The 24,713-nt window shown below is 37.0% G+C and overlaps 1 long non-coding RNA gene across 1 annotated transcript in view; it reads right to left on the bottom strand.

Moving 5' to 3' along the window:
• Positions 1-3,050: 3,050 nt before the first annotated feature.
• LOC109371543 (uncharacterized) overlaps positions 3,051-24,713 on the bottom strand; it is a 64,277-nt gene continuing 42,614 nt past the window's right edge. The window contains exons 2-3 of the long non-coding RNA XR_002121898.1: positions 23,168-23,259; positions 3,051-3,124 (exon numbers count right to left, since the gene is read on the bottom strand). This is a non-coding gene — a long non-coding RNA (uncharacterized LOC109371543). The remainder of the gene's footprint in view (positions 3,125-23,167; positions 23,260-24,713) is intronic.

Here is a 24,713-nt window from a genome sequence, read left to right on the forward strand (position 1 = left end):
ATATATTTTCTAGAAATGAGAATGCTATTCTGTTGAAAAAAGAGGACAGAAACAAGCAGAACTAATTTATCCACAATAATAATTGGCAAGCAATTGGGTAACAAAGTCAATAATTACTGTTAAGTTTCCTGGGCTTCAACCTGGAATTTATTCTCTTGCAAAGCTGACATCCAGAATTTTCCTAAAAACCAGCACCGCAATACTACAGAAAAGAGAAAACAAGTCATTCTTCTCTGCAGCCATTCATTTTGTGATGCATGTCTTAGACTGAAATAGAGTGAGTCTCTTTTGTTCCAGAATTAAAAGAAGCTCTACTAATGAAAATGGAACATCTTATTGTAGAATTATACAAAGAGTTGATGATCTTAGAACAGAAACAATTAAAATAATGGTAAAAAAAGAAAAGAAAAGAAAACACCTCTGGACTTAAAAAAAATTTCAGATTAACCAACAAAAATATACCCCAAAAACATGTTGAATAAAAAATAAATTACAGGGGCCAGCCAAGTGACGCGATGGTTAAGAACTGGTTTGGGACGCCAGAGGGCCCCGGTTCGGATCCCACATATGAGGGCCAGTGATGCTGCCCTCTACAGCTAAGATGCTGAACAACAGCTCAACCTGGAGCTGGGCTGCCCTGAGTCGCCTGCGACAGCATAGGCTGCAGCCCCTGTGGCAGTGTGTTGCCATGGGCTACCGTGTGTAGCCAGCAGCTGCAGTGAGCGGCTGTCCAGATGCCGGCGACTGATCTGCCTCGCCCGGGAAGAACACAATGATAGTGCCAACTTGGGCCAGTGAAGCAACGTCCTCCACAACTAGATTGAAAAACAAAACAATAACAACTTGTCTGTTTCCTTTCCCCCAATTCCCCAGCGCTGTTCCCATCCCCCCAATTCCCCAATTAAAAAAAATAAATAAATAAAATAAAATAAATTACAGGGAAAATATATATCATGTGATATAATTATTTAATTTTTAAAATGCATAAAGTTCTCTATATACCATTTATGAATACATGCCTATGGAAATGTATGTATATATACACACACATATTTACACCAGTTTCAGCATGGTGGTTATCTCTGAGGGACAAGGACAGTGGTTCTTAGAAGCATTAAGAAATGGCTTTAATTTCTGAATCTCTAACATTTTACTTAGTGGGTACAATGGATGTTTGCAATATTATTCTCTATACTTTGTTATATGCTTTATATATTTCATAAGTTAAAAATTTTACAAAGGTTCAGAGTGTTTTCCGATAAACATGCCAACACTGATATGAGAAGCTGGCAATGGATGCAGAATAATGTAGAACCTAAAAGAAAAGTTCACAAAAAGGAACAAAACAAGAATGATGAGGGTAAAAAAGTAAAAGAATGCAGAGAAGTGAATTCCATTAGCCTGACCTTCTGTAGGTTTCATCAATTTGTAAGAGCCTTAGCCTATGCTCACCCAAAATCAGAGCACAAAACAAGAGCATATGCACAATTATTTTATTTAACTATTTTGTTACTCATTCAGGACTGTTTTCCCCTTAATCAGCACTTAAGTTGGTCTAATTTGCTTGTACGATTGGGTGACCCAGACCTTCAACCCTGAAGATCAGAGTCCTCAGGTGCTTTACCCATTTGGGCTGTTGTTGCTACAATTTTTAATGTATGGTTATCATTGAGTTTAAAGGTATCACAAAAAAACTTGATGAGTTCCCTGATTTTAGACATATATTTTTATCTCTCCTCATTTGTGTAGCAATAACCCTGGATCTTTACTAAGATATAATGATAAAGCCCATTGAAATTAAGATCTCCCATATGGAAACAACCAAAATGCCCATTAATAGGTGACTGGATAAAGAAATTGTGGTACATTTATATATCCAAAGGAGTATAAAAAAATGAATGAAATCTTACCATTTGCAATTACATGGATGGACCTAGAAGATATTATGCTAAGTGAAATAAGTCAGACTGAGAAAGACAAATACCATATGATCTCATTTATGTGTGGAATCTAAAGAACAGAATAAACTAGCAAACAAAACAGAAATAGACTCATAGGTACAGAGGAAAAACTGATGGTTTCTAGATGGGAGGAGGGGTGGGGGAATGGGTGAGAAAGTGAAGGTATTAGAAAGTACAAATTGGTAGTCACCAAAGAGTCATGGGGATGTGAAATACAGTATGGGGAATATAATCAATAATGTTGTAAAGACTGAATAGGGTGTCAGATGGGTACTGGACTTACTGGGGGAGCACTTCATAGATTATATAAATGTCTAACCACTGCACTGTACACCTGAAACTAATATAAAATAATATTGAATGTCAAATATATATACATATATAGTCATGATATGTAAAGTATAGCATAGGGAATATAGTCAATGGTATTGTAATAGCTATGCATGATATCAGAGGGTTAGTTGATGTGGGGGGAGGTGTTATCACTTTGTGAGAAGTATAAATGTCTACATTATATTGTTTTTGTACACCTGAAACTAATAATAAAAAAGAGATTGAACTAAAAGGAAAAAAAACAGAAATTCAGATCTCCCCCTATTCTGGTCATTCCTGTTTTTTGGTGTTTCAATAACACAAGGAGCCAAAAATGTTCAAGTGGAGCCATATCTTCAGGCGCAGTGGATTCATTACTATATCCCCTGGTACAAGCATTACTTTACCAGCCCTGAGAATGAGGACTTTCTTTAATTGAGCAGATACTAAGATTGCATAGACGAAAAACACAAATCCTATAAGTGGGTCACTCAAAGAGATAGTGAGGGAGCCAATCCTACCACACTTAGTTCCCAAATCCATGTAATTAAACTAGTAAATACATAGCACAAAATGTTGATCATTAGTTCAATGTATAAACTGCATTCTTGAGAACAGACCCTGTACCTTGTGGAGTGTGATACTTAAGCTTTTAATATGCCACTCTATCCATTAGGCAAGTTTTTTCCACATCATGGGTAAGTCATAGTAGTGGATCACATGGATCATGTACCCATAGTCATACCTTCTTTATAAGAACAAGTTTCCTGTGGTCTGAAGGAATGTTATGCAGATCTGATATTGGTAAGTCCGGCACCCAAATCCCTCAAAAAATAGTGTTGGTAGAGGCACTGCAGATAAAGAAAGCAAACCCATATGTGAAATATGGAATATGGTTTAACAATTTCAAGGTTGAATTGGTCTGATATAATCAACAAGCCCCGGAGTGGCTACCTGACCTCTTTGAGGGATGATATGAAATCAAGAGCTTAGTGTCCTTCTCTGCTGGCAGGAGGGCAGTCAGACATGATCATCCTTAGTGACAGGCAGCCTCTCGCTGGCCATGATTACTATGCTGTTTACAGGCATATTATATATATATATATATATATATATATATATATATATATATATATATGTATATATATATATGTACTAGAATATATATATATATATATGTACTAGAATAACCAAGGAAAAAGACTGGTTAATGTGCACAAGATGAGTCATTCTATGCAGCCAATATTTAGTGATTCCCCTGAGGTAGATGCTGGTAGAACATGCAACACAAAGATTCCCAGTCTTTGTGCCCACTCCCGTAAGTCTAGCCACATGTCTCTTCCTCAAATTTCTTTGTTTTTGGTTATCTAATCTTACTCTTTCAAGATCCTTAAATAACCAAGCTAGTCAACATGGCTCATTAGTTTATGTATAGCTACACCTCAGATCAATTCTTCATTCATACACTATGAATATACATGTGCATGTCTTGTACCTCTGCCTACTGGGAAGATTTCCCTTCATAACTTTCTTTTCATGACCACCTCTGAGATGGTTGTAATGCAGCGATGATTCACTTTGCCTAGCAGTGACATGTTGAGAGCACTGTTGGTTGTTGAAAGAAGCCACACAAAAACCATAAATGTTTTCTGAGACAGATGACATGAGAATCTGACCCCCCTGTTCATGCAATTTTCTTCTGCCTTCTGAATTTGCTTCAACATTTCTATCATAAAAGGACCCCTGTTGCACCTGCCTGACATTCTGACTTCAGAAGATGTGTTAACACCCTGAACATGATGGACACCTCTGGTGGCATAGTCACATAAAGTCCGTTCATTAGACTTTCAATCTCTACTAGGGCACAGTAGCACACCACAAGCAGCTTTTTGAACAGTAAGTCATCTGTTACCTCAGAACATATTACTTTCCTCAGAATCTTAGAGGGCTGCTCTGTGACTCCTTTATGGGGGCTTTCCAGAGACTTTGCACAGCATCTGTATCCTACAATGTTACCTCTAGCACCATTGAATTTGTTGGGCCATGCAGTCCAATAAATACATTCTTAGAAGAAATGGCTAAACAGGAATTATTTTTCATGTAGTGTGTTGGGGAATGCTCTCAGGAAAGGAGAGTGATAGTGGAAGATATGTTTAAGTGTTAACCACCCCAGTGCCTCAGAATGTGACTTTATTTGGAAATGCCATCTTTGCAAATATAGTAAAGTTAAGATGAGACCATTGGAGTAGGTTCAAATCCAGTATGATCAACGTCCTTGTAAAAGAGGGAAACTAGGACACAGAGACAGACAGGCACACAAACGGAATGATATATGAAGTAAAGGCAAAGATCAGGTGATGCATCTATAAGACAAAGAACACCAGAGATTGCCATTGAACCAACAGAAGCTAGGAGAGACATGGAACAGATTCTTCCTCACAACCCTCAGAAGAAACAAACTTCTCCAATGCCTTATCTTATACTTCTCCAGAACTGTGACACAATAAATTTTAGTTGTCTCTCTGTTTAAGGTATCCAATTTGTAGTCTTTGCTATGGCATCCCTAGCAAACTAATATAGAGCATAAGGGAAATTTGGGGTACGTTAAAACGTTTCTTATTTTGATTAGTGTGATGAATAAATGAGTTGGAAACTCATTGGAATCCATACTTGAAATGAGTTCATTTTGTTGAATATAAATTATTCTTCAATAAAACTAATTTTAACAAGTAAAATCAATAGATTAGTCAGTATTTCAAAGTCATGACTGCTGCTTTCATTTTTGGTTCTTCATGCCTGTAGGCTACTTCATGTCAGTTACTACTCTTATTACTAATTGAATTTTAACTCTGATTACCATAAGAATAAAGGATCTACAACACAAAGGGACAGAGAAGAGTTTGTGTGAAACTGTGTACCTATTGGTATTTCCATGTAAGTCGGTAATTGTAAGCAAAGCAGACACAAGAATACCTCCCTTCGCTCCACATCGGCTTTTCATACACGTACACTTCAAAAACATAGAAATTCTGGGTAACGATATTTTAATTATTTCTTTAAATCTCCAGGAGCCAGAATGTCGTTCATGAAGCTTAGGGTGAGGATTGAGGGAGGAGATTAGATAAGGTTAAGACAGAGGAGGGAATGAATAAAACATTCCTTAATTAAAGGCTGGGGTTTTAATATCTATCCAGAGTCAATAGTTATAAGGACTTTCTGGGTAAAAAAGGAAGCCAGATCTACTCTTTTTATATAAAGCTGGGAACAGGAATAACACTATTCTATCCCTGAACCTGGACCTAAAGAGTATATTTTTGCCACTCAGATATGCTAACAATTGCTGAATTACTCTATAAATTTTGGTACTTTTGAATTTCTAAAAAAAAAAAAAATACTGGTGAAAGAGTGAGTCTAAATTCTAGTGGAGAAAACTGATAAGTTAATTTGGAACATATTGAGTAGGAGGAGTGTTTGGGACATCTAAATGTCCCAAATATCCAACAAGCTTACCTAGAGAAACTTGAAGAAAAGTGTGGCCGAAAGATATGCAGTGGGAGTCATGGAGGAAAGGGCTGGAGCTAGATAACAGCACTGAAAAAGAATGTGTAAACAAGAAGAACACTGAGCAAAAGTCAAAAGCCTGGAGTTCACCAATACTTAAAAAATGAGGCAGGGCATAAATGGCTACAGACAGAGGAGGGCAGCTGGGAGAAAATGGCGTTACCTACACCAAGCACACAGAGCAAGACATCATACACAAGAGAAGCCTCTAAGCTGCAAATTGGGCAATGTAAGATGGAATAGGCAATTAAATGATGGTTCATAATCTCCAAGAGTAGTTTCCAAAGAATGGAATGTTGAAAGCAAATCACAGAGAATTGAGGAGTAAAAGTTAAATGAAGGAATAGAATACAGTTAATATTATAGGAAAAGAGAAGTAAGAATAGAGTAAGAGAAATTTACATGAGATGAGGGGTGGGAGACTGTACAGTGTCAGATGGGAGATACAATGTCAAGGTAGGGTAGTTTTCAAATGGGAGACACTTGAGTTTCTTTAAAAGGGAGAAAAATGAGCCAGTGCAGAAGAGAAATTGATGATACAGAAAAGAAAATGTAGTAAATGGAACCATCTCTGTATGAATGAGGCAGGAGATAAATTTAAGGGAACAGATGAAGAAGTGAGCTGGGATAAGAAGAAAGTTCCCTTATATTTAAGAATTGGAGAAAACCCTGTCAGATGGCTGTAAGTATGGATAAGTCTCCTGGTACAATGACAAAAGGTTATCTGAAAAGGAATGTATACAAGTCCTTGAAGTAATCAAAGGCATTTTAAAATCTTCAACCCCATACCAGAAGGAGAAGACAGAGAGCAAGGGATTGAGAGCCTATTTGAAGGCTGGAAACTTCCTAAGTTGGCAAAGGAAATAGACATATGAGTTCAGGAAACACAGAGAGTCCCAAATTAAGGTGAACCTAAAGAGGCCCACACCAAGACACATCATAATTGAAATGCCAAAGGTTAAAGACAAAGAGAGACTTAAAAGGAACAAGAGGAAAGCAGTCAGTTATGTACAAGGAAGCTCCCGTAAGACTGTCAAAAGATTTCTCAACACAAACTTTGCAGGCCAGAAGGGACTGACACAAAATTTTCAAAGCGATGAAAAGGAAGCACCTACAACCAAGACTACCCTACCCAGCAAGGCTATCACTTAAAATTGAAGAGATAAAGAGCTCCCCAGACAAGAAAAAGCTAAAGGAATTCACCAACACAAAACCAATATTACAAGAAATGTTAAAGGAACTTCTTTAAGTGGAAGAAGGGGATAAAAAGAACATAAATATGAATAACAAAATGGCAATAGCTACATACCTATCAATAATCACTTTAAAATAAATGTATTAAATGTTCCAATAAACAGACATAAGGTAGCTGAATGGATAAAAAAATGCCTATACAATACTGCCTACAATAGACACACTTCAGATTGAAAGACACAGGCAGATTGAAAGTAAAGGGATGAATAGCCTCAGGGACACAGAGGAAAAACTGAGGGTTGCTAGTTGGGAGGGGATGGGGATGAAGGAGAGGTGGAAGGGACGAGACAATACAAATTGGTAACTACAATATGGCCTCAGTGGTAGAAAAGACAGTCTAGGAAATATAATCAATAATGTTGTAAATATTTTCTAGGAGGCCAGATGGACTCATGTCTTGTTAGGGAGACCACTTCATAGATGGTGTAGAGGCCTGACCACGGCACTGTATTTCTGAAGCTGATGTTGAATAATATTGTATGTCAACTATAATTATATGTACATATAGTCACGGGGCATGGAGTAGAGTGTGGGAATGAAGTCAGTGGAATTGTAATTATATGTACATATAGTCACGGGGCATGGAGTACAGTGTGGGAATGAAGTCAGTGGAATTGTAATAGATAAGTATGATATCGGGGGTGGGAGGGCATTGGATGGGGGAGGGGGTTTGTTACTTTGTGAGGGGTTAAAAGAATAACTATTGCATTGTTCTGTACACCTGAAACTAATAATAATAAAACATTTTTTTAAATTAAAAAAAAGAAAGTAAAGGGATGGAAAAAAAATACTACATGCAAATGGAAATAAAACAAATAAAAAGCTATGATAGTAATACTTATATCAAACAAAACAGATTTTAAAGCAAAGGCCATATGGCCAGACGAGTGGCATGTTGGTTAAAAGTTGGCTTGGGACGCCAGCTCTGAGCAGCAGGGCCCTGGTTCAGATCCCACATTAGGGCCAGTGACCCTGTGCCCTCTACAGCTAAGATGGTGAACAACAGCTTGACCTGGAGCTGGGCTACTGTGAGTTGCCAGCGACGGCGTATGCTGTAGTGGGGCTGTAGTAGACTGCCGTAAGCTACCGTGAGTGGCCGGCAGACGGCGTGAGCTGCCAAGAGCCGCCGTGAGTGGCCGTCCAGTGGCTGGCAACCGATCTGCCTCACCCGAGAAGAGCGCAATGATAATACTAACATGGGCCAGTGAAGCGACGTCCTCCACAACTAGACTGAAGAACAAAAGAACAGCAACTTGTCTGTTCACCTTCCCTGATTCCCCAACGCTGTTCCCCTCCCCCAAATTCCCCAATAAAATCTTAAAAAAAAAAGCAAAGGCTAAAATAGAGACAAAGTTGAGCATTTTACAATGATAAAAGAATCAATCCAACTAGATGACATAGCTCTTGTAAATATTTATGCACCCAATATAGGAGCCTCTCTATATATAAAGCAAATATGGACAGACATAAACAAGAGATTTGATAGTAATACAGTAAGAGTAGAGGACTTTAACAAGTCATTGATATCAATGAATAGATCTTCCAGAAAGAAAATCAACAAGGAAAGAGGGGCCTTAAATGACACATTAGACTAGATGAGTATAATTGATATTTTTAGAGCATTTCACCCCAAAGCAGAATATACATTCTTTTCAAGTTCATATAAAACATTTTTCTAAGCTAAACCATATATTACATCATAAAACAAGTCTCAGTAAATTTAGAAGTTTAAATCACATTAAGCATCTTCTCCGACAAAAATAGTATGAAACTAGACATTACTTACAAGAACAAAACCGAAAACACACAAATACGTGAAGGCTAAATAACATGCTACTAAACACTGAATGGGTTAACAATGAGATCAAGGAAGAAATCAAAAGATACATTGAGGGCCGGCTGAATGGCACATTGGTTAAGAGCTGGCTTGGGACGCCAGAGGGCCCCGGTTCGGATCCCACATATGAGGGCCAGTGACACTGCCCTCTACAGTTAAGATGCTGAACAACAGCTCGACCTGGAGTTGGGATGCCGTGAGTTGCCGGCAACAGCGTAGGCTGCAACCCCTGCTGCAGTGGGTTGCCATAGGCTACAGTGAGCAGCCAGCAGTCAGCGTGAGCGGCCAGCAGCCACTGTGAGTGGCCGTCCAGAAGCCAGAGACTGATCTGCCACACCCGGGAAGAGAGCAATGATGGTGCCAACTTGGGCCAATGAAGCAACGTCCTCCACAACTAGACTGAAGAACAAAAGGACAGCAACTTGTCTGTTCCCTTCCCCCAATTCCCCAGCACTGTTCCCATCCCCTAATTCTCCAATAAAAATATTTAAAAAAAAAGATACATTGACACCAAAGAAGATGAAAACACAATGACCCAAACCTATGGGACACAGTGAAAGCAGTCCTAATAGGGAAATTCATAGCAATACAAGCCTACCTCAAAAAACAAGAAAAACCTCAAATCAACAATGTAGCTCTATATTTAAAGAAACTAGAAAAAGAACAGCAAACAAAGCCCAGAGCGAGTAGAAGTAAGGAAATGATAAAGATCAGAGCAGAAATAAATGAAATAAAGTCTAAAAAAATACAAAAGATCAAGAAAACCAGGAACTGGTTCTTTGAAAAGATAAACAAAATTGATAAACCTTTAACCAGATTCATCAAGAAAAAAAGACAGAGGACACAAATAAAAAAAATCAGAAAGCAAAAAGGAGATGTGAAAACTGACACCACAGAAATACAAAGGACTATAAGAAATAAATTGGACAAACTGGAAGAAATGGATAAACTCCTAGAAACATACAGTCTCTGAAGACTAAATCAAGAAGAAACAGAAAATTTGAACAGACTGATTACTACTAACAAAATTGAATCAATAATCAAAAAACTCCCAATAAACAAAAGTCCTGGACCAGATGACTTCACATGTAAATTTTACCAAATATTCAGAGAAGAATTAACACCTATCCTACTCAAACTATTCCAAAAAATTCAAGAGGAGGGAAGGCTCCTAAGTTCATTTTACAAGGCCACCATTACCCTGATTCCAAAAACAGAAATATTACCAAAATAGAAAATTATAGGCCAATATTCCTGATGAACATAGATGCAGAAATCCTTAGCAAAACACTAGCAAACTGAATTCAGCAATACATTAAAAAATTGTACACCATAATCAAGTGGAATTTACTGCTGGGATGGGAGCTTGGTTGAATATCTACAAACCAATTAATGTGATATATGACATAAACAAAACAAAGAATACAAGTCATATGATCATATCCATAGATGCAGAAAAAGTATGTGAAAAAAATCCAGCATCCATTTATGATAAAAACTCTCAGCAAAGTAGGAATAGAAGGAACATACCTCAACATAATAAAGAACATATATGACAAACCCACAGCTAACATCATACTCAATAGAGAAAATCTAAAAGCATTTTCCTTACAATCACGAATGAGACAAGGATATCCACTTTCACCACATTTATGTCACATAATATTGGAAGTCCTAGCCACAGCAATCAGAAAAGAAAAAAAATAAAAGGCATCCAAATTGGAAAGAAAGAAGTAAAACTGTCATTATTCGCAGATGACATGATACTATATATCAAGAACCCCAAAGGTTCCATCAAAAAGCTGTTAAAACTGATAAATGAATTCAGTGAAGTATCAGATACAAAATTAATATTCATAAATCAGTTGCTTTTTTATACAACAATAACAAACTATCAGAGAAATTAAGAACACAATCCCATTTACAATTGCATCAAAAACAAATTCCTAAGAATAAATTTAACCAAGGAGATAAAAGACAGGTACTTGGAAAAGTATAAGAAAATGAAGAAAGAAATTGAAGACGATACAAATAAAGGGAGCATATACTGTGCTCATGGATAGGATGAATCAACATTGTTGAAATGTCCAAACTACCCTAAGCAATCGACATATTCAATGCAATACCTATCAAAATACCAATGACATTTTTCACAGAACTAGCACAAAAATCTTAAAGTTTATATGAAACCACAAAAGACCCTGAATAACCAAAACAATATTGAGAAAGAAGAACAAAGTTGGAGGTATCATGCTACCACCTGGTAACAAACTAAGAGGCTATAGTAATCAAAACAGCATGGTGCTGGCATAAAAACAGACACATAGATCAATGGAACAGAATAGAGTGCCAAGAAATAAACCCATGCCTATATGGACAGTTAATCTATGACTAAAGAGCAAGAATATACAATGGGGTAATGACAGTCTCTTCAATAAATGGTATTAAGAAAATTGGACAGATACATGCAAAAAATGAAACTAGACCATCTTCTTACAACATATATGAGAATAAACTCAAAGTGGATTAAAAACTTAAATGTAAGACCCCAAACCATAAGACTCCTAGAAGAAAACATAGGCAGTAAACTCTCTGACATTGCTCTTACTAATATTTTTTAATAATATATCTCCTTAGGCAAGGGAAACAAAAGAAAAAATAAACAAATGGGACTACATCAAACTAAAAAATTTTTGCACAACAAAAGAAACCACCAACAAAATGAAAAGCAACCTACTAAATAGGAGATATTCACCAATGATATATCCAATAAGGGGCTAATATCTAAAATGTATAAACAACTCATACAACTCAACACCAAAAAATAAACAACCCAATTAAAAAATGAGCACAGGACCTGAATAGACATTTCTCCAAAGATGACATACAAATGGCCAATAGACACATGAAAAGGTGCTCAACATCACTAATCATCAGAAAAATGTAAATCTAAACCTCAGTATTACCTCACACCTTTCAAAATGACTATTATCAATAAATCCACAAACAACAAGTGTTGGCAAGGATGTAGAGAAAAGCGAACCTTCGTGCAGTGTTGGTGGGATTGCAAACTGGTGCAGCCACTGTGGAAAACAGTATGGAGTTTCCTTAAAAAAATTAAAAATAGAACTAACTACCTCATGACCTAGAAATTCCACTTCTGGGTATTTATGCAAAGAAATTCAAAACACTAATTCAAGAAAATATATGTACCCTTATTCATTGCAGCATTATTTACAATAGCTAAGATATGGAAGCAACCTAAGTGCCTATCAATAGACAACTGAATAAAGAAGAGGTGGTACATATAAACAATGGAATATTACTCAGCCATAAAAAAGATTGAAATTTTACCATTTGAGACAACATGAATGGAACTAGAGGGTATCATGCTAAGTAAATAAGAAATAAGCAAGACAGAGAAAAACAAATACTAAAAGGATCTCACTTACATGTGGAATCTAAACAACAAAGTAAACTAACAAACAAAAAAAATAGGAACAGACTCATAGATACAGAGAACAAATTGATGGTTGCCAGGTGGGAGGGGGGTTGGGAGCTGGGTAAAAAAGTTGAAGGGATTAAGAAGTACAAATTGGTAGTTACAAAATAGTCACAGGGATGTAAAGTACAGCATATGGAATATAGTCAATAATATTGTAATAACTATGTATGGTGCCAGGTGGGTACTAGACTTATGGGGGGGATTGCTTCATAAATTATATAAATGTCTAATTACTATGCTGAATACCTGAATTAATATAAAATAATATTGAATATCAACTGTAATTAAAAACTATTTTAAAAAATTAAAAAATATAAAACTAAAAGTCATCAACCCCAAATGAATGCTTTGCATGACAAAAGTCTATTTCTTTGAGCTGATAGTCATATTATCTCAGGCACACAAAATCCAATACATTTACACAATGTTTATATATAAAAACATTCACAAAATAAGTCTCATGGGTAAAAATAGCTTTGTCACTTAAAAGTCTGTATAGGACTATAACATGATTTTCTAAGTATATCTTTCTCAAAGTGATCAACTTTGATAAAAATTAAAGAATTGGATCATGGTGAATTATATAGTCTATATCTTATAAGATTGCTCTTACAAAAAACAACAACCTTTCTCTGGTTAAATACTATATTAGATAAGGGGGTGTGTTGTCTATGCTAAGAAGCATTGTAGTTGCATGTTGGTGGGTGTATGCATGTGGAAGAAAGACAATTGGAACGAAGCCCTGGTCTTTGTTTCTGTTTCTTACTGCATGGATCACAGCAAAGATACACCAACTATTGGGTTGTCGGAAAACTCATGACGCATTTTTTTCTATGTTTTTTTTGTTGCAAAAATGCATCATGACTTTTCTTACAACCTAATACAATCTCAGCCATTGCAGCAGAAATGGATTCTCCTTTAATCTTGGAAGACCTAAATGAACTCTTTCTCCTTCGTGAACTTCCTTTTCCTTTAGATAAGATTCCTGGTTACATCCCACTCTTCTGATTTTTCTTCTGATCTCTCCTACAAAGGATGGAGGCTTCCTTGTTTGCCTACAAATAGTTAAATATCTTTGTCTATTAATGCAGAAGACATACATCTTAAACCATATGCAACCCAGGGCAATGCAAAACTGGTTATAATGGCCATTTCTTTGTATCAGCAGCTAGCATTTTTAGTTAGTAAAAATAACAGTCCCCTCTACCTTTACCTAGAATGACTGCTTGACAGGTAGCATCAGTAAAGCAGTTTATTGGCCTGACTACAATTTTGAGTCCATCGGTTATATTGTTATTTCCTATACTCAGATGGATTGTTTATAATGGGGAAAAGTGTCAGCAGTTAATGGAAAACTAATGTGTTGGTAGGTTAAATATTTGGTTCTTCAGTGAAACTCCTTCTCCTGTTGTTATTATGATCTATAACAATCAACAATTTATTTGGGGATTTGAGGAGGTTTTCCTAACTTAATGATGCATTGATGTTCACGTCACATATTTACGTAGTTCAAGCCTATACACCTGAGGCTTTCTAGAACACAATTTTATACCACTTTCTGTATCTTCACAGACCCCAAAATAGGAATTAATTCCTACCAGGCACAGCAACAGCTTCCTACAACTCACTATTTTGAAGTAATCAGGTATAAAGCAAGTCTCCTGTCTAAGAGTTAATGCCTTATTGCCCTGCCTGCTATGGAGTTCTGTGTGTCTGAGCTATGGTACACTGGCCAAAAGGGAGTACATGGACAGACATTTTGCAGAAATAATGACTTACCAGGGCCTGCCTCATTTCCCTTTGCCTGGTGATACCCTCGTAACGGCCATTTACAAAGGACTCAGCAGCTTGCAAGACACAGAATTTGAGTTCTAAAATGTCCAAAGATGAGTGAATGCCTTTTTTCTTTACTGGAGCATTTCTAATCGTGATTTTGTTACTGTAGCCTAGATGCTGAGTAAGATAAACTTATTTGGAACTCTAAAAATAGCATCTTTAGAGCTACTTCTCTGTCTTGTGAAGTTCCCAGCCATTGGCTGATTGGCAGCTCATTACCAGAATCTTCGCAAAGTGGGGGACTGTTTTTTGTTTGTTTGTTTGTTTGTTTGTTTGTTTGTTTGTTTAACACTGGAAGATGCCAGATTGACAATAGGGCCTTTGATTTGGAATTATACCCATGGTAAGAGAGAGGCTAATGTGGCAGCGAGTCTGCTGGCCGCTGCCTCCCACAAAGCATTGGAAAGCACACTTCTCAATTTGAGCAGAGAAGAGTGATGTCTGCATTCAGTGTCTGGCCACCTTCCTGGAAGCCAAACAGATTTTCCCAACTGGGATAATTAGGGCAGAGCCAACATCTCTGCCACCTGGGCAGCAATGCCTCCAATGGTTTAACCAAAAACTAGAAGGAAATCATCAGTTCTATAGTGCTTCTTACAAAACTGAACCATTCTATTATCCTATTTTGGGCCTATTATTTTATAGGTCATTTTCAGAAATAAAATATGGGGACATCAAATGAGGGAAAAAGGACCTTGTTTTCTTCCCTGTCCCAACTATCAAATTAAGTCTTAGACCATTCCTAAAACAGACGAGTGTCATTTTTACACCCACTGTTCACTGTTCATTCTTTCTACCACAAACAGCAACTAGAAGGCTGTTAATTGCATAATCTGTTCCACAACAGGCATGGAATGAAACAGAATTTCTTAGAGAGTAAGGGAACATTCTATCAGAGTTTCTGGTGGGTGGCTAATTATTTTTCAGGGATGGTTTTAAGAATAGCCCTGCTACTAACAACATTAAAACTAGACGAGATATTAACTTTATTTTTTAGAAAAAACAGTACTCTCAAAACATACTCTTAAGAAAATTAAGAAATCTCAGAAAAAGTTCAAAAAACAGATATTCTCCTACTGATAGAAATGCAACTTCTCAGAGCATACGAATGTTTCCAATAGCGCTTCTGTCAAGGCTCTATCTTTACACAACACTGGATTATGCTGAGATATGTCTTCAGGCACCTCGGATAGGTTACCTTTTCCCTGCTCCTGCTCCTCCTCACACCATTAGTTTAAAATAAAAATAAAGCAAACAAACAAACACAACCTTTCTTCACCCACTTGACTGGTGATTACATTTTCCTTCATAGAACATCAATAACTCATTTCCCAATTAAAAGGATCTCTAATCCAATACTTTTGCAAAGTAGACATCAGGACCTTTCCTGAAAACAGGTTTTAATAAGCCACAGTTACACTCTGGCTTTTTAGAAGGATGGATGCCATAGTGTGGGGAAGATGAGAAATAAACAGGAATTTAAAGAGTATTTAAGACAGAGTTTGAGCATTTTCTCCAGGGCCAGCTTTAACTCTGAGACCGGCTGGTTGGAGGAATGCTTACAGCCTAGGAGGTATGACAGTCAGACACATTTTGGTCCAGATCTCATCATAGTAGTACTGATCTCTAAAACTTTGGGCAAGTCATCTAATATCTCTAAGCCTCATTTTCCTCTTCTATAGAATGGATGTCAGCTACCTGGCTTTTAATGCGATTTCAGTAAATGATACCCACTATACCTGGGGTGCCAAAAAATGTATACAAGTGGACTCTTTGGTAAGTGTTGCTCAAGCAGTAGTTTGCCACAATCGGAAGTGTCTGGATGCTGATGGTAACCACTTTTGAGCACCTCTTGTAATTGTAGAAGTCAAACATAACTTGTATTCATCTTTTGTTATTGGTATATATTATTACAATTTTAATAGAGTTTCCTTTCTTAAAATATGTATCCATTTTTGGGCACCGTCTATAGATACATGACTGTGTCAGAGCCCCATAGCAGGGACCCACAGAAATACTAAGAGACATTGACAGAGAGCGGTGATGTTGACTATTAATTAGAAATAGCACCGAAAACAAACAAAAAAAAATTATACAAAGATTTTTTTTCCCTAAAATTACTTTAAAACTTTTTGAACAGTTAATAAAATGTTAAATTGGTTAAAATGTTCTTTCTACTCTCTCCAACAGTCATTATGGCAAGGGGGATATTTAGACCAGGTAGCCCTGTGCAGAGGTATAAAATAGGTTGCTTTGCTCCTGGACAGCTTGACCAAGATGAAATTAATAACCCACTCAGTTTGACTAAATTAGATGGGCTTCTTCTTGCCTCTAGCTCCTGACCTCCCTTTTCTTAGAGCATTTATTTTAGAAAATTTGTCATTATAAATCCTTTCTCTGCCCACCTTTGAAATGTATGTAGATTGCTTCCAAGCCTCTTGCCAGTTTTGCAACCCAGGAAATGTTTTTCTCAAGGACCTAGGAGTCATTTTTTGAAATGTAAACATCCTAGTAGATAGCATCCCTATCTCCGAGTCTCTCTGGAGAATAGGAGTCTGACTTCCATGGGTGCCAATTAGCAAACAGGTGGCTTAATCACAGAAAAAAAATTTTGCAAACTCAGGAATAACTAAATGTGCTGAACAAATTCTGCTGATCCACCTCCTCTCTAACATCCTCCAGTTCTTTTCCTCTAGCTCACCCCTAGGGTTTAAAACCCTCCACCTTTTTTTTTTAATCTTTTTTTTTTTTCTTTTTTTTAAAATTTTTTATTGTTAGTTTCAGGTGTACAGAACAACGCAATAGTTATCCTTTTCACCCTCACAAAGTAACAGCCCACCTCCCCCATCTACTGCCCTCCCACCCCCGATATCATGCTTATCTATTACAATTCCATTGACTCCATTTCACACTCTACTCCATGTCCCGTGACTATATGTATATATAATTATAGTTGACATACAATGTTATTCGACATCAGCTTCAGAAATACAATGAAGGTCAGGCCTCTACAACGACTATGAAGTGGTCTCCCCAACAGGACATGAGTTCATCTGGCTCCCTAAGAAATATTTACAACATTATTGATTATATTCCCCATACTCTCTTTTCTATCCCTGAGGCCATACTGTAGTTATCAATTTGTATTGTCTCATCCCTTCCCCTTCTCCTTCATCCCCACCCCCTCCCAGTTAATAACCCTCAGTTCTTCCTCTGTGTCTCTGAGACTATTTCCATCCATTCAGATCCTTAGATTCCACATATAAGTGAGACTACCTTTTGTTTCACTGAGGTTAAAAGTATTCAGACTTGCTCTGAGCTCTCTGCCCTAGTGCTGACAATAGTATTGCAATACAATCAGCTTCTGTCTGCTCATCGTGTCTGGTGCCATTTTTTTCTTTAACAAGCTCCACTCTCATTTTGGAGCCTCCCTCTACTTGAAAACAATTTCCAAAATCTCCAAAAGGTAACGAACTGCAGGATGATGAAACTCGCAACAGCGGAAAGACTCAGGGAAAACCATTTACACTTGGAGTCAGTCCTCTACGGTCGGCTACAGATGATCTATCTATCCGCAAATAGCTTCCTCTCTTGACTCTACCTCTCGGAGGTATTAATAAATTGGTGCAGCAACGTGTCGCCTCATATTTGTTCATACTTCCTTGTATGCATGGCCTTTTGCGGTGTGACTTGACCACCTTTCCTGTCAAGAGATGCAGTCTTTTTCTCCAACTCTTGGTCTTGAGCTTAGTTTTATGTCTTGTTTTCATTAATGGGACTTCAGCCAACATGCCAGAAGCAGAAACTTCAAAAGTGTGCATTGGGGCTTGTCCTTTCTTGCTCACCACTGGGACCCCTACGGCCTCCAAATAATGAGGGAAAACCCTCATGGCTTCCCCAACTGTGTTCCCAAACATGTAAGCAAGGCCATCCTAGCCCCAGAGAGTCTATCATAGCCCGGAACATCTATAAAAGCTAGCCTACAAAATCATCCTAATGTTAAATATTTATTGTTTTCAGCATCTGAGTTGTACTTTTTAATACAGCCAAAGCTAATACCATCAGTATATTACATTTACTGAGAAAGCATGAATGAGGTCCCAGTCCAGAGAAATGATGAAAATTTAACTGGAGAAAGAGGGACATTTAAGAAATTGTTCCTTCATCATCAGGAGTCTCAAACATGAAATGTTAGCTGGGACTTAAAAGAAGTTTCGTTGTTTTTTTAAGGTAATTCAGAACCTCATAGAAAATCAATCTCTCTGTAGGACTAAAAATATCTCAGCTTTGAACACTTTTTTCATTCTTATGAGACTTGAAAGCATGCCCATTGATCTAGCAAGAGCAATTTGCTAATAATTAGGCTGACAAGGCAGGTTTAGGATTGTTACCAAAAGGGTGGGTGAGGGGCTCCTTTAGTTCACAGAAGCCACCGCCTTAAAGAGAGAGGAAAGATGAAAACACAGCAACTGAAGTCCCTCTGTTCCATAAAATTCAGCTGATATTAAATTCTATCACAGAAATATAACTTCTAAACAAAAAGTCAGCTCATTATGTACTTGATACGAAGAAGAAATGGTCTTTAAGTCAAGTTTCCCTCCCAAGAGACACAATACACACATATTCCTTTCACATGGTATTTACTTCTTCTCTCCTCCTTTTTCCTTTGGGTCTTCCATGACTATAAACAATATGCTGTTGCCCATCTCTCCCATTAGACTTGAAGTTCCTTGAGGGCAGAGTCTGAGTCTGTGTTTAATTCAGGTTTTTGTTTGTTTGTTGTTTTTATGTCCTACAGCACAAGGTACAGAGAAGGTACTCAATAAATGTCTGTTACATAAATGAATGGAAGCGGGCACTTTCTATGTAATACAGAGACTAATAACCAGATCAGTCTGTCCCCAAGGCCTGAACTGGGAGCTTGGCAAAAATGGCCACCTTCTTGGCATGAAAGAAAGTTATAAAGTTTATATTACAAAGAGCTACATAGTTTATAAAAATGTGCCATTTTTTTCATGAAGGTGACTGAAATTCCACCAGAAATTGACACTTGATACAACTATGACATGTTTTCCTTTGAGTGAATTCCAGATAGTATATGTTCCTTGCATCCATTCTTTTTGCTTGGGAGAGCAGAAGGCCTGTGCAGGAGTCAGACTCCATGGAGTGCTGAGACGAATTTATCTTCCTGAGATAGCCCATGCCAAACAAGTTGCATCTTAAGGTAAATACTTTTTGGAAGCACAAACTAATTAAAAACAGCATTGTTTTGCTTTCAACTGGTTAATATGGTGAGCTTATTTTTACCATTTCAGTTGCTCATACCCCCCAAAACAAAACAAAACAAAAAAAACTATCCTTTCCCTTATAAAATATTTATTGTTTTNGTGACAATGCATTGAAGCTACTAAAGTTATCATTGAAAACTTGAAGTTAGTGTCAAATTAGGGGATTTTTTTTTGAAGGGGATTAGGCTAGACTAGAGTAATAGACTTGTTACATGGCCCAATGGTGGAGTGTTGGAAAGTAAAAATAACCTCTGATAGCATGAATAGGGATTATCAAAATAGCTATGCCTGCAACAATCTTGTAAATTTTCATTTCTTGAAGTCAAGTATCCATTGGAGGTTATAAATCATTTTCATTTTGCTATTATCAAGAAGAATAAAGTCTAACACCCGTGTCTTCAACTGAACCACCAGACAGCTACCTAGGTTTAGAAAACATAATGTTTCATTCAGCACAGTGCAAGTAATTCCAGTGTGCTGGTACCTAGAGGAAAAAGGATACTACAGAAAAGAAAAAAAAAATGTAAATTACTTTTGATTATTCATTTCGTATTGGGATTTTTACTCTTTACGCAATTGATTGCACATGCAACCAAAGGGGAAAAAACATCAACTAAATGGGTTTTTTAGCTGTGCTGCAGAATTCAGATAGGTACAATAGACTTGCCAATAAATTCAACAGAAAAAAATCAAACTTTCTCCTCAAGAGAAGAAAAACCATGAACATCAGCCTTTATTCAATCCCAATCGAGATCCATGGAAATGAAAGGAAGGAAAAGTTAAGAGTTAAGGTCTATTCAAATCTGTTCAATCTACAGGGTGAAAGCCAGGATAGAAAGAATATTTCATCTAGTAAAAGATTAATGTGAGAGCTCTTCTGAGTGATAACCACATTGCTTCCTCTCAGAGCTAATTATGCCTTTGAATCACATTCACAAAAGAAGACACAAAGTAACCTTCAGCAAATACTTATTTTAATTGCTTAATAGTGAACACTTCTTTTTGAGCTAATTGGGTTATTTTTCTGGGAGGTACACAAATCCCTCTGTTCTCAGTAGAATGTTGAAGATGAACAATGTTATTCCTTTGTAAGGAAGGTAATATAATTATTGACATCAGATTGTTTTTTTCAAAGATAATTTTAAATTGAATTTATTTTGATGGCACATTATTCTATGGAGTTTTTGAAGGGCCCAAAGCTCAGGAATGCATCTACAGCTGTGGTCTGTGCCTTTATGTAGAAAGAAAAGAGGTTTTCTGTAATATTATTTCTACATATCCATCCAGACAACTGAGAGGCTAGGGCTGAGATTGCCTTAGCATCCAATCTCAGTTGGCCTTCCAAGAAAACACATGCACATACTAATACCTCTTACAAGAGAGNGAAACAAGTGGAAGTCTTACAGCGCAAGGTCAGGCGAGTATGGTGGGTTGGCAACACATCCCATCCAAGCTCCAATCATTTTTGACGGGTGATCAAACTTGTGTGTGGTTTCGCATTGTCACGATGGAACACAACTCTTTTACAATTAACAAGCTCTGGATGTTTCTGGATGATGGATTCATTCAAAATGGCCAATTGCCAACAGTACACATTGGAATTGATTGTTTGGTTCCTTGGTAGGAACTCGAAAAACATAATAACTTTAAAATCCCACCACACTGAGAACATAACCTTCTTCTGATGAATGTCTGCTTTCCATGTTGTTTGAGGTGAATCATCACGTCGGGACCAAGACCGTTTGCTGTAAACAATCCATTTCTCTTCACCAGTTATCAGTCGCTTCAAAAAAGAATCGTTTTCCTCACATTTAATGAGCATATTGCAGATGTTTACATGCACCATCAAATGAACTTCTTTGAATTCACGCAGAACCCAAATAGCAAGCTTGCTTACGTATCCCAGTTTCTTCAGGTGGTCGTGAGTGCTTGAATGATGGATGATCAATGTTTCTGCAATCTCTCCTGTTGTGTAACATGGGTTTGACCCAATCAATGCCTTTATTTTGTCATCATCAACCTCGGTGGGCCTCCCTGACTGAGGAGCATCATTGAGATCAAAATCATCAGCTCAGAATTTCGTGAGCCATCGTTGGCACTGGCATTCTTGTAGAGCATTGTCGCTGTAAACTTTATGCAACTTGTCACAAGCTTGATGTGCATTCTTCCCTTTATGGAAGTAAAACAGTAAAACATGACAAAAATGTACAGTTTGGTCTTCCATCTTCAACTTGTTGTAAAATCTCCAAAACTCAACCAAATTGCTCAATTTTTTTTAGAATGAAGCTAGAACTGTCATCTGTCAAATGACATAGCAATAACATAGATGTGAATGACTCTAGTACTTCCAAAAATGAACAAGTGCCATCTGTCGCAAACATGCATCATGACTTTTCTAACAACCCTATAACCCATCAGCTACTCTTCTTGACCATATCTTCAAAATACATCCTGAGTTCAACAGTTTCTTACCACCTCCACTTTTATCTCTCTATTCTACAAGTCATCATTTTCTGGCTGTACTACTTTAATAGTCGCCTAACTGGACTTCCAGCTTCTACTCTTTTCCTCCATAGTGTATTGTCCACATAAAGGCTAACATGACCTTTTCAAAAGTACCTCATGTTCCATAGCAGAGAATAGCTAGTTGTTCAAAACTCTAGGTTTTTTTATTCCTTGCTTTCAAAGCTAGAGTACCTTTTACATTTTCTTTTGCAGTTTTGTCATACAACTCCTTTTAGCCAATGAAATACAGGTAAGTGACATTTGCCATTGTCAAGTCTAACCCTCAGATGCTCCCATGTATGATTCCCTCATGCTCCTTCTCTTTATGCTAGCTTAACGCAGCAAGCATGCAACTTGCTTCCAGATGGAATAATGCTGGGTCTCTGAATTGCTCTCTGAAGCAGTTACCCACTGATTAGGAATACACATTCTGTATTTTATATAAATGGGAGATAATCTTACATGTTTTTGTGCNGTGAGCTTATTTTTACCATTTCAGTTGCTCATACCCCCCAAAACAAAACAAAACAAAAAAAACTATCCTTTCCCTTATAAAATATTTATTGTTTTATATATTTTTTTAAAAAAAGAACCAAATCAATTCTATTTTGAAAGGCACATTAAAAATGTAAGCACAAAGCACAGGGCACATTTCACAGAAGATTGGAATTGTTAACAGTTTTTTTTTCATCTACCAGAAGAAATCAAATGAAGCCAGTTTGCCTCTGGGGTTTTAAACATCATTACAATTCATCTTAATAATGAAGTTAAAATTAACCGAAAGAAGACAAAATGGGAAAAAAAATCCCTCACATCACTAACATAGGTTTATTCATGGGAAAATAGATAAAAGTAATATCCTTTGGGCATAGTTAAGAAAAAAATCAAAATAACCAGTATATAGGGACCCATGATTGAAGCAGCACCTCAAACAGTCATTTTGTGTTTATGGAAGCATAAACTAAGGTATAATATGCACACTTTATTCCCACATATAAACATATGTTTTGAATACACACATACACACACAGTAAAAAATAAATGCAACCACCAAGAGATCTTTAAAATTATATTTTAAAATATCACAAACGAGAGACGATCTACTTACCATGAATTCTGTCTCTGATATCACATATAACTAACCGCAGGAGCTCAGTTCTGCATCACATAAGCTTCCCAGGTTATCTTTCTGGAATCTTTCTGTGGGAAATGAAGAGACTGATGAAAGGTCAAAAGGGGCATCTGCACTCCACTGGGCCCTCAAAATGTCTTCAGGAGCACTCTTGCTTTGACTTTCATCCTTCCCCTCTAAGAGAAAGAACACATCAGGCAGTCTGCTCCTTGGAAATGGACAGGACACTTTTTTCTTTAACCAATTAAATCCTTTTCACAAAACTAAAGCTGTCACATTGGAGATATAATAATGATGGTAACACTAAAGAATTGCAGAGCCAAGTCACACACTAGAAGACGCTGTGTTTGCTTGGCTATCAAGTGGGAACACTGCTTACTCATTCACATTCTTCTACGGTAAAGATTAGAATTCAATTATTTGTCTTAAAACCAGTAAATTATTTTGGTTTAGATTGAAAAAAAAAAACAAACAAACCTGTAAGTTTCCAGAAGAGGTACGCAAAGCTCCAAATTACAGGAGTGAAACTGTTGTGCTTTTTTGTTTTTTGGGTTGTTTTTGTTTGTTTGTTTTTTGTTTTGGGGGGAGGTTTTTGAGAATGGGAGAGATAATTGACTTATTAGCTTCATTTTTCTTCAGTGTTTTGGAGAAACCACACATAAAGAAGCAATGTAAATTAGGAAATAGAGAAAGCACAAATTCTCTTGGCGTTTTTCCCTTTTTAAGTAAACTATTTCAGAAAGGTCGAGAAGAAAATCAAGACTCTCCATTCCTTACATGGATAGCTATTCTCTCTGTGTCTCTCTGTGTCTGCCTGTCTCTCTCTATCTCAATAGCCATCAGCTCTAATTAATCAGAGTTTCTAGCCTTTAATTCTGATTTTTTAAAATTTTTAGTTCGTTTTTCTATATTATACTAGAAGCAGAATGGTAATAAGTTATCAAAAATCACAACTGGCAAATTATCTGCAATATCTATGTTCTAATATTTTACCTTAGTGATATGATCACATGGTTAATTCTAAGTATGGTGTGAGGAAACACTCAAAAAAGTTACATGCAACCTGTGTAACTGGCTAACAGATGCAGATAAATTAATACATGCATAGAAATCTTCCCCACAAAGCATACATGTATATAATAAAGTTAGAAAAATTAGAGATGGCTTAGGTGGAGAAATTAACATGATTGGGTGGGGGCCTGATAACTAAGGAAAAATTTTTAATGATTTGATAGTGCCTTTCCATTAAAAAGATAACGAATCTAGAACCTCAATGAGTGAGCAGTACAGAACGGTGTGACAGAAAGCTATGGAATCTGAGTTCTAGTGTGTATACATAATAGTTTACATGTGGCCCCCAAGTTTAGAACATATCAAAAAGGTACTCCATATCACACAATTGCTAACTTCATGGAATACAATATATTCATTATATTTACATGTAGGAGGCAGTTTAGCATAATGGTTAGATGCATAGTCTCTTAATTACACTGCTTGGATTTAGACCCCAGTTGTTTATTTG

The sequence above is a fragment of the Hipposideros armiger genome, unplaced genomic scaffold, assembly GCF_001890085.2.
Source record: "Hipposideros armiger isolate ML-2016 unplaced genomic scaffold, ASM189008v1 scaffold_579, whole genome shotgun sequence".
In the NCBI taxonomy this organism is placed as follows: domain Eukaryota; kingdom Metazoa; phylum Chordata; class Mammalia; order Chiroptera; family Hipposideridae; genus Hipposideros; species Hipposideros armiger.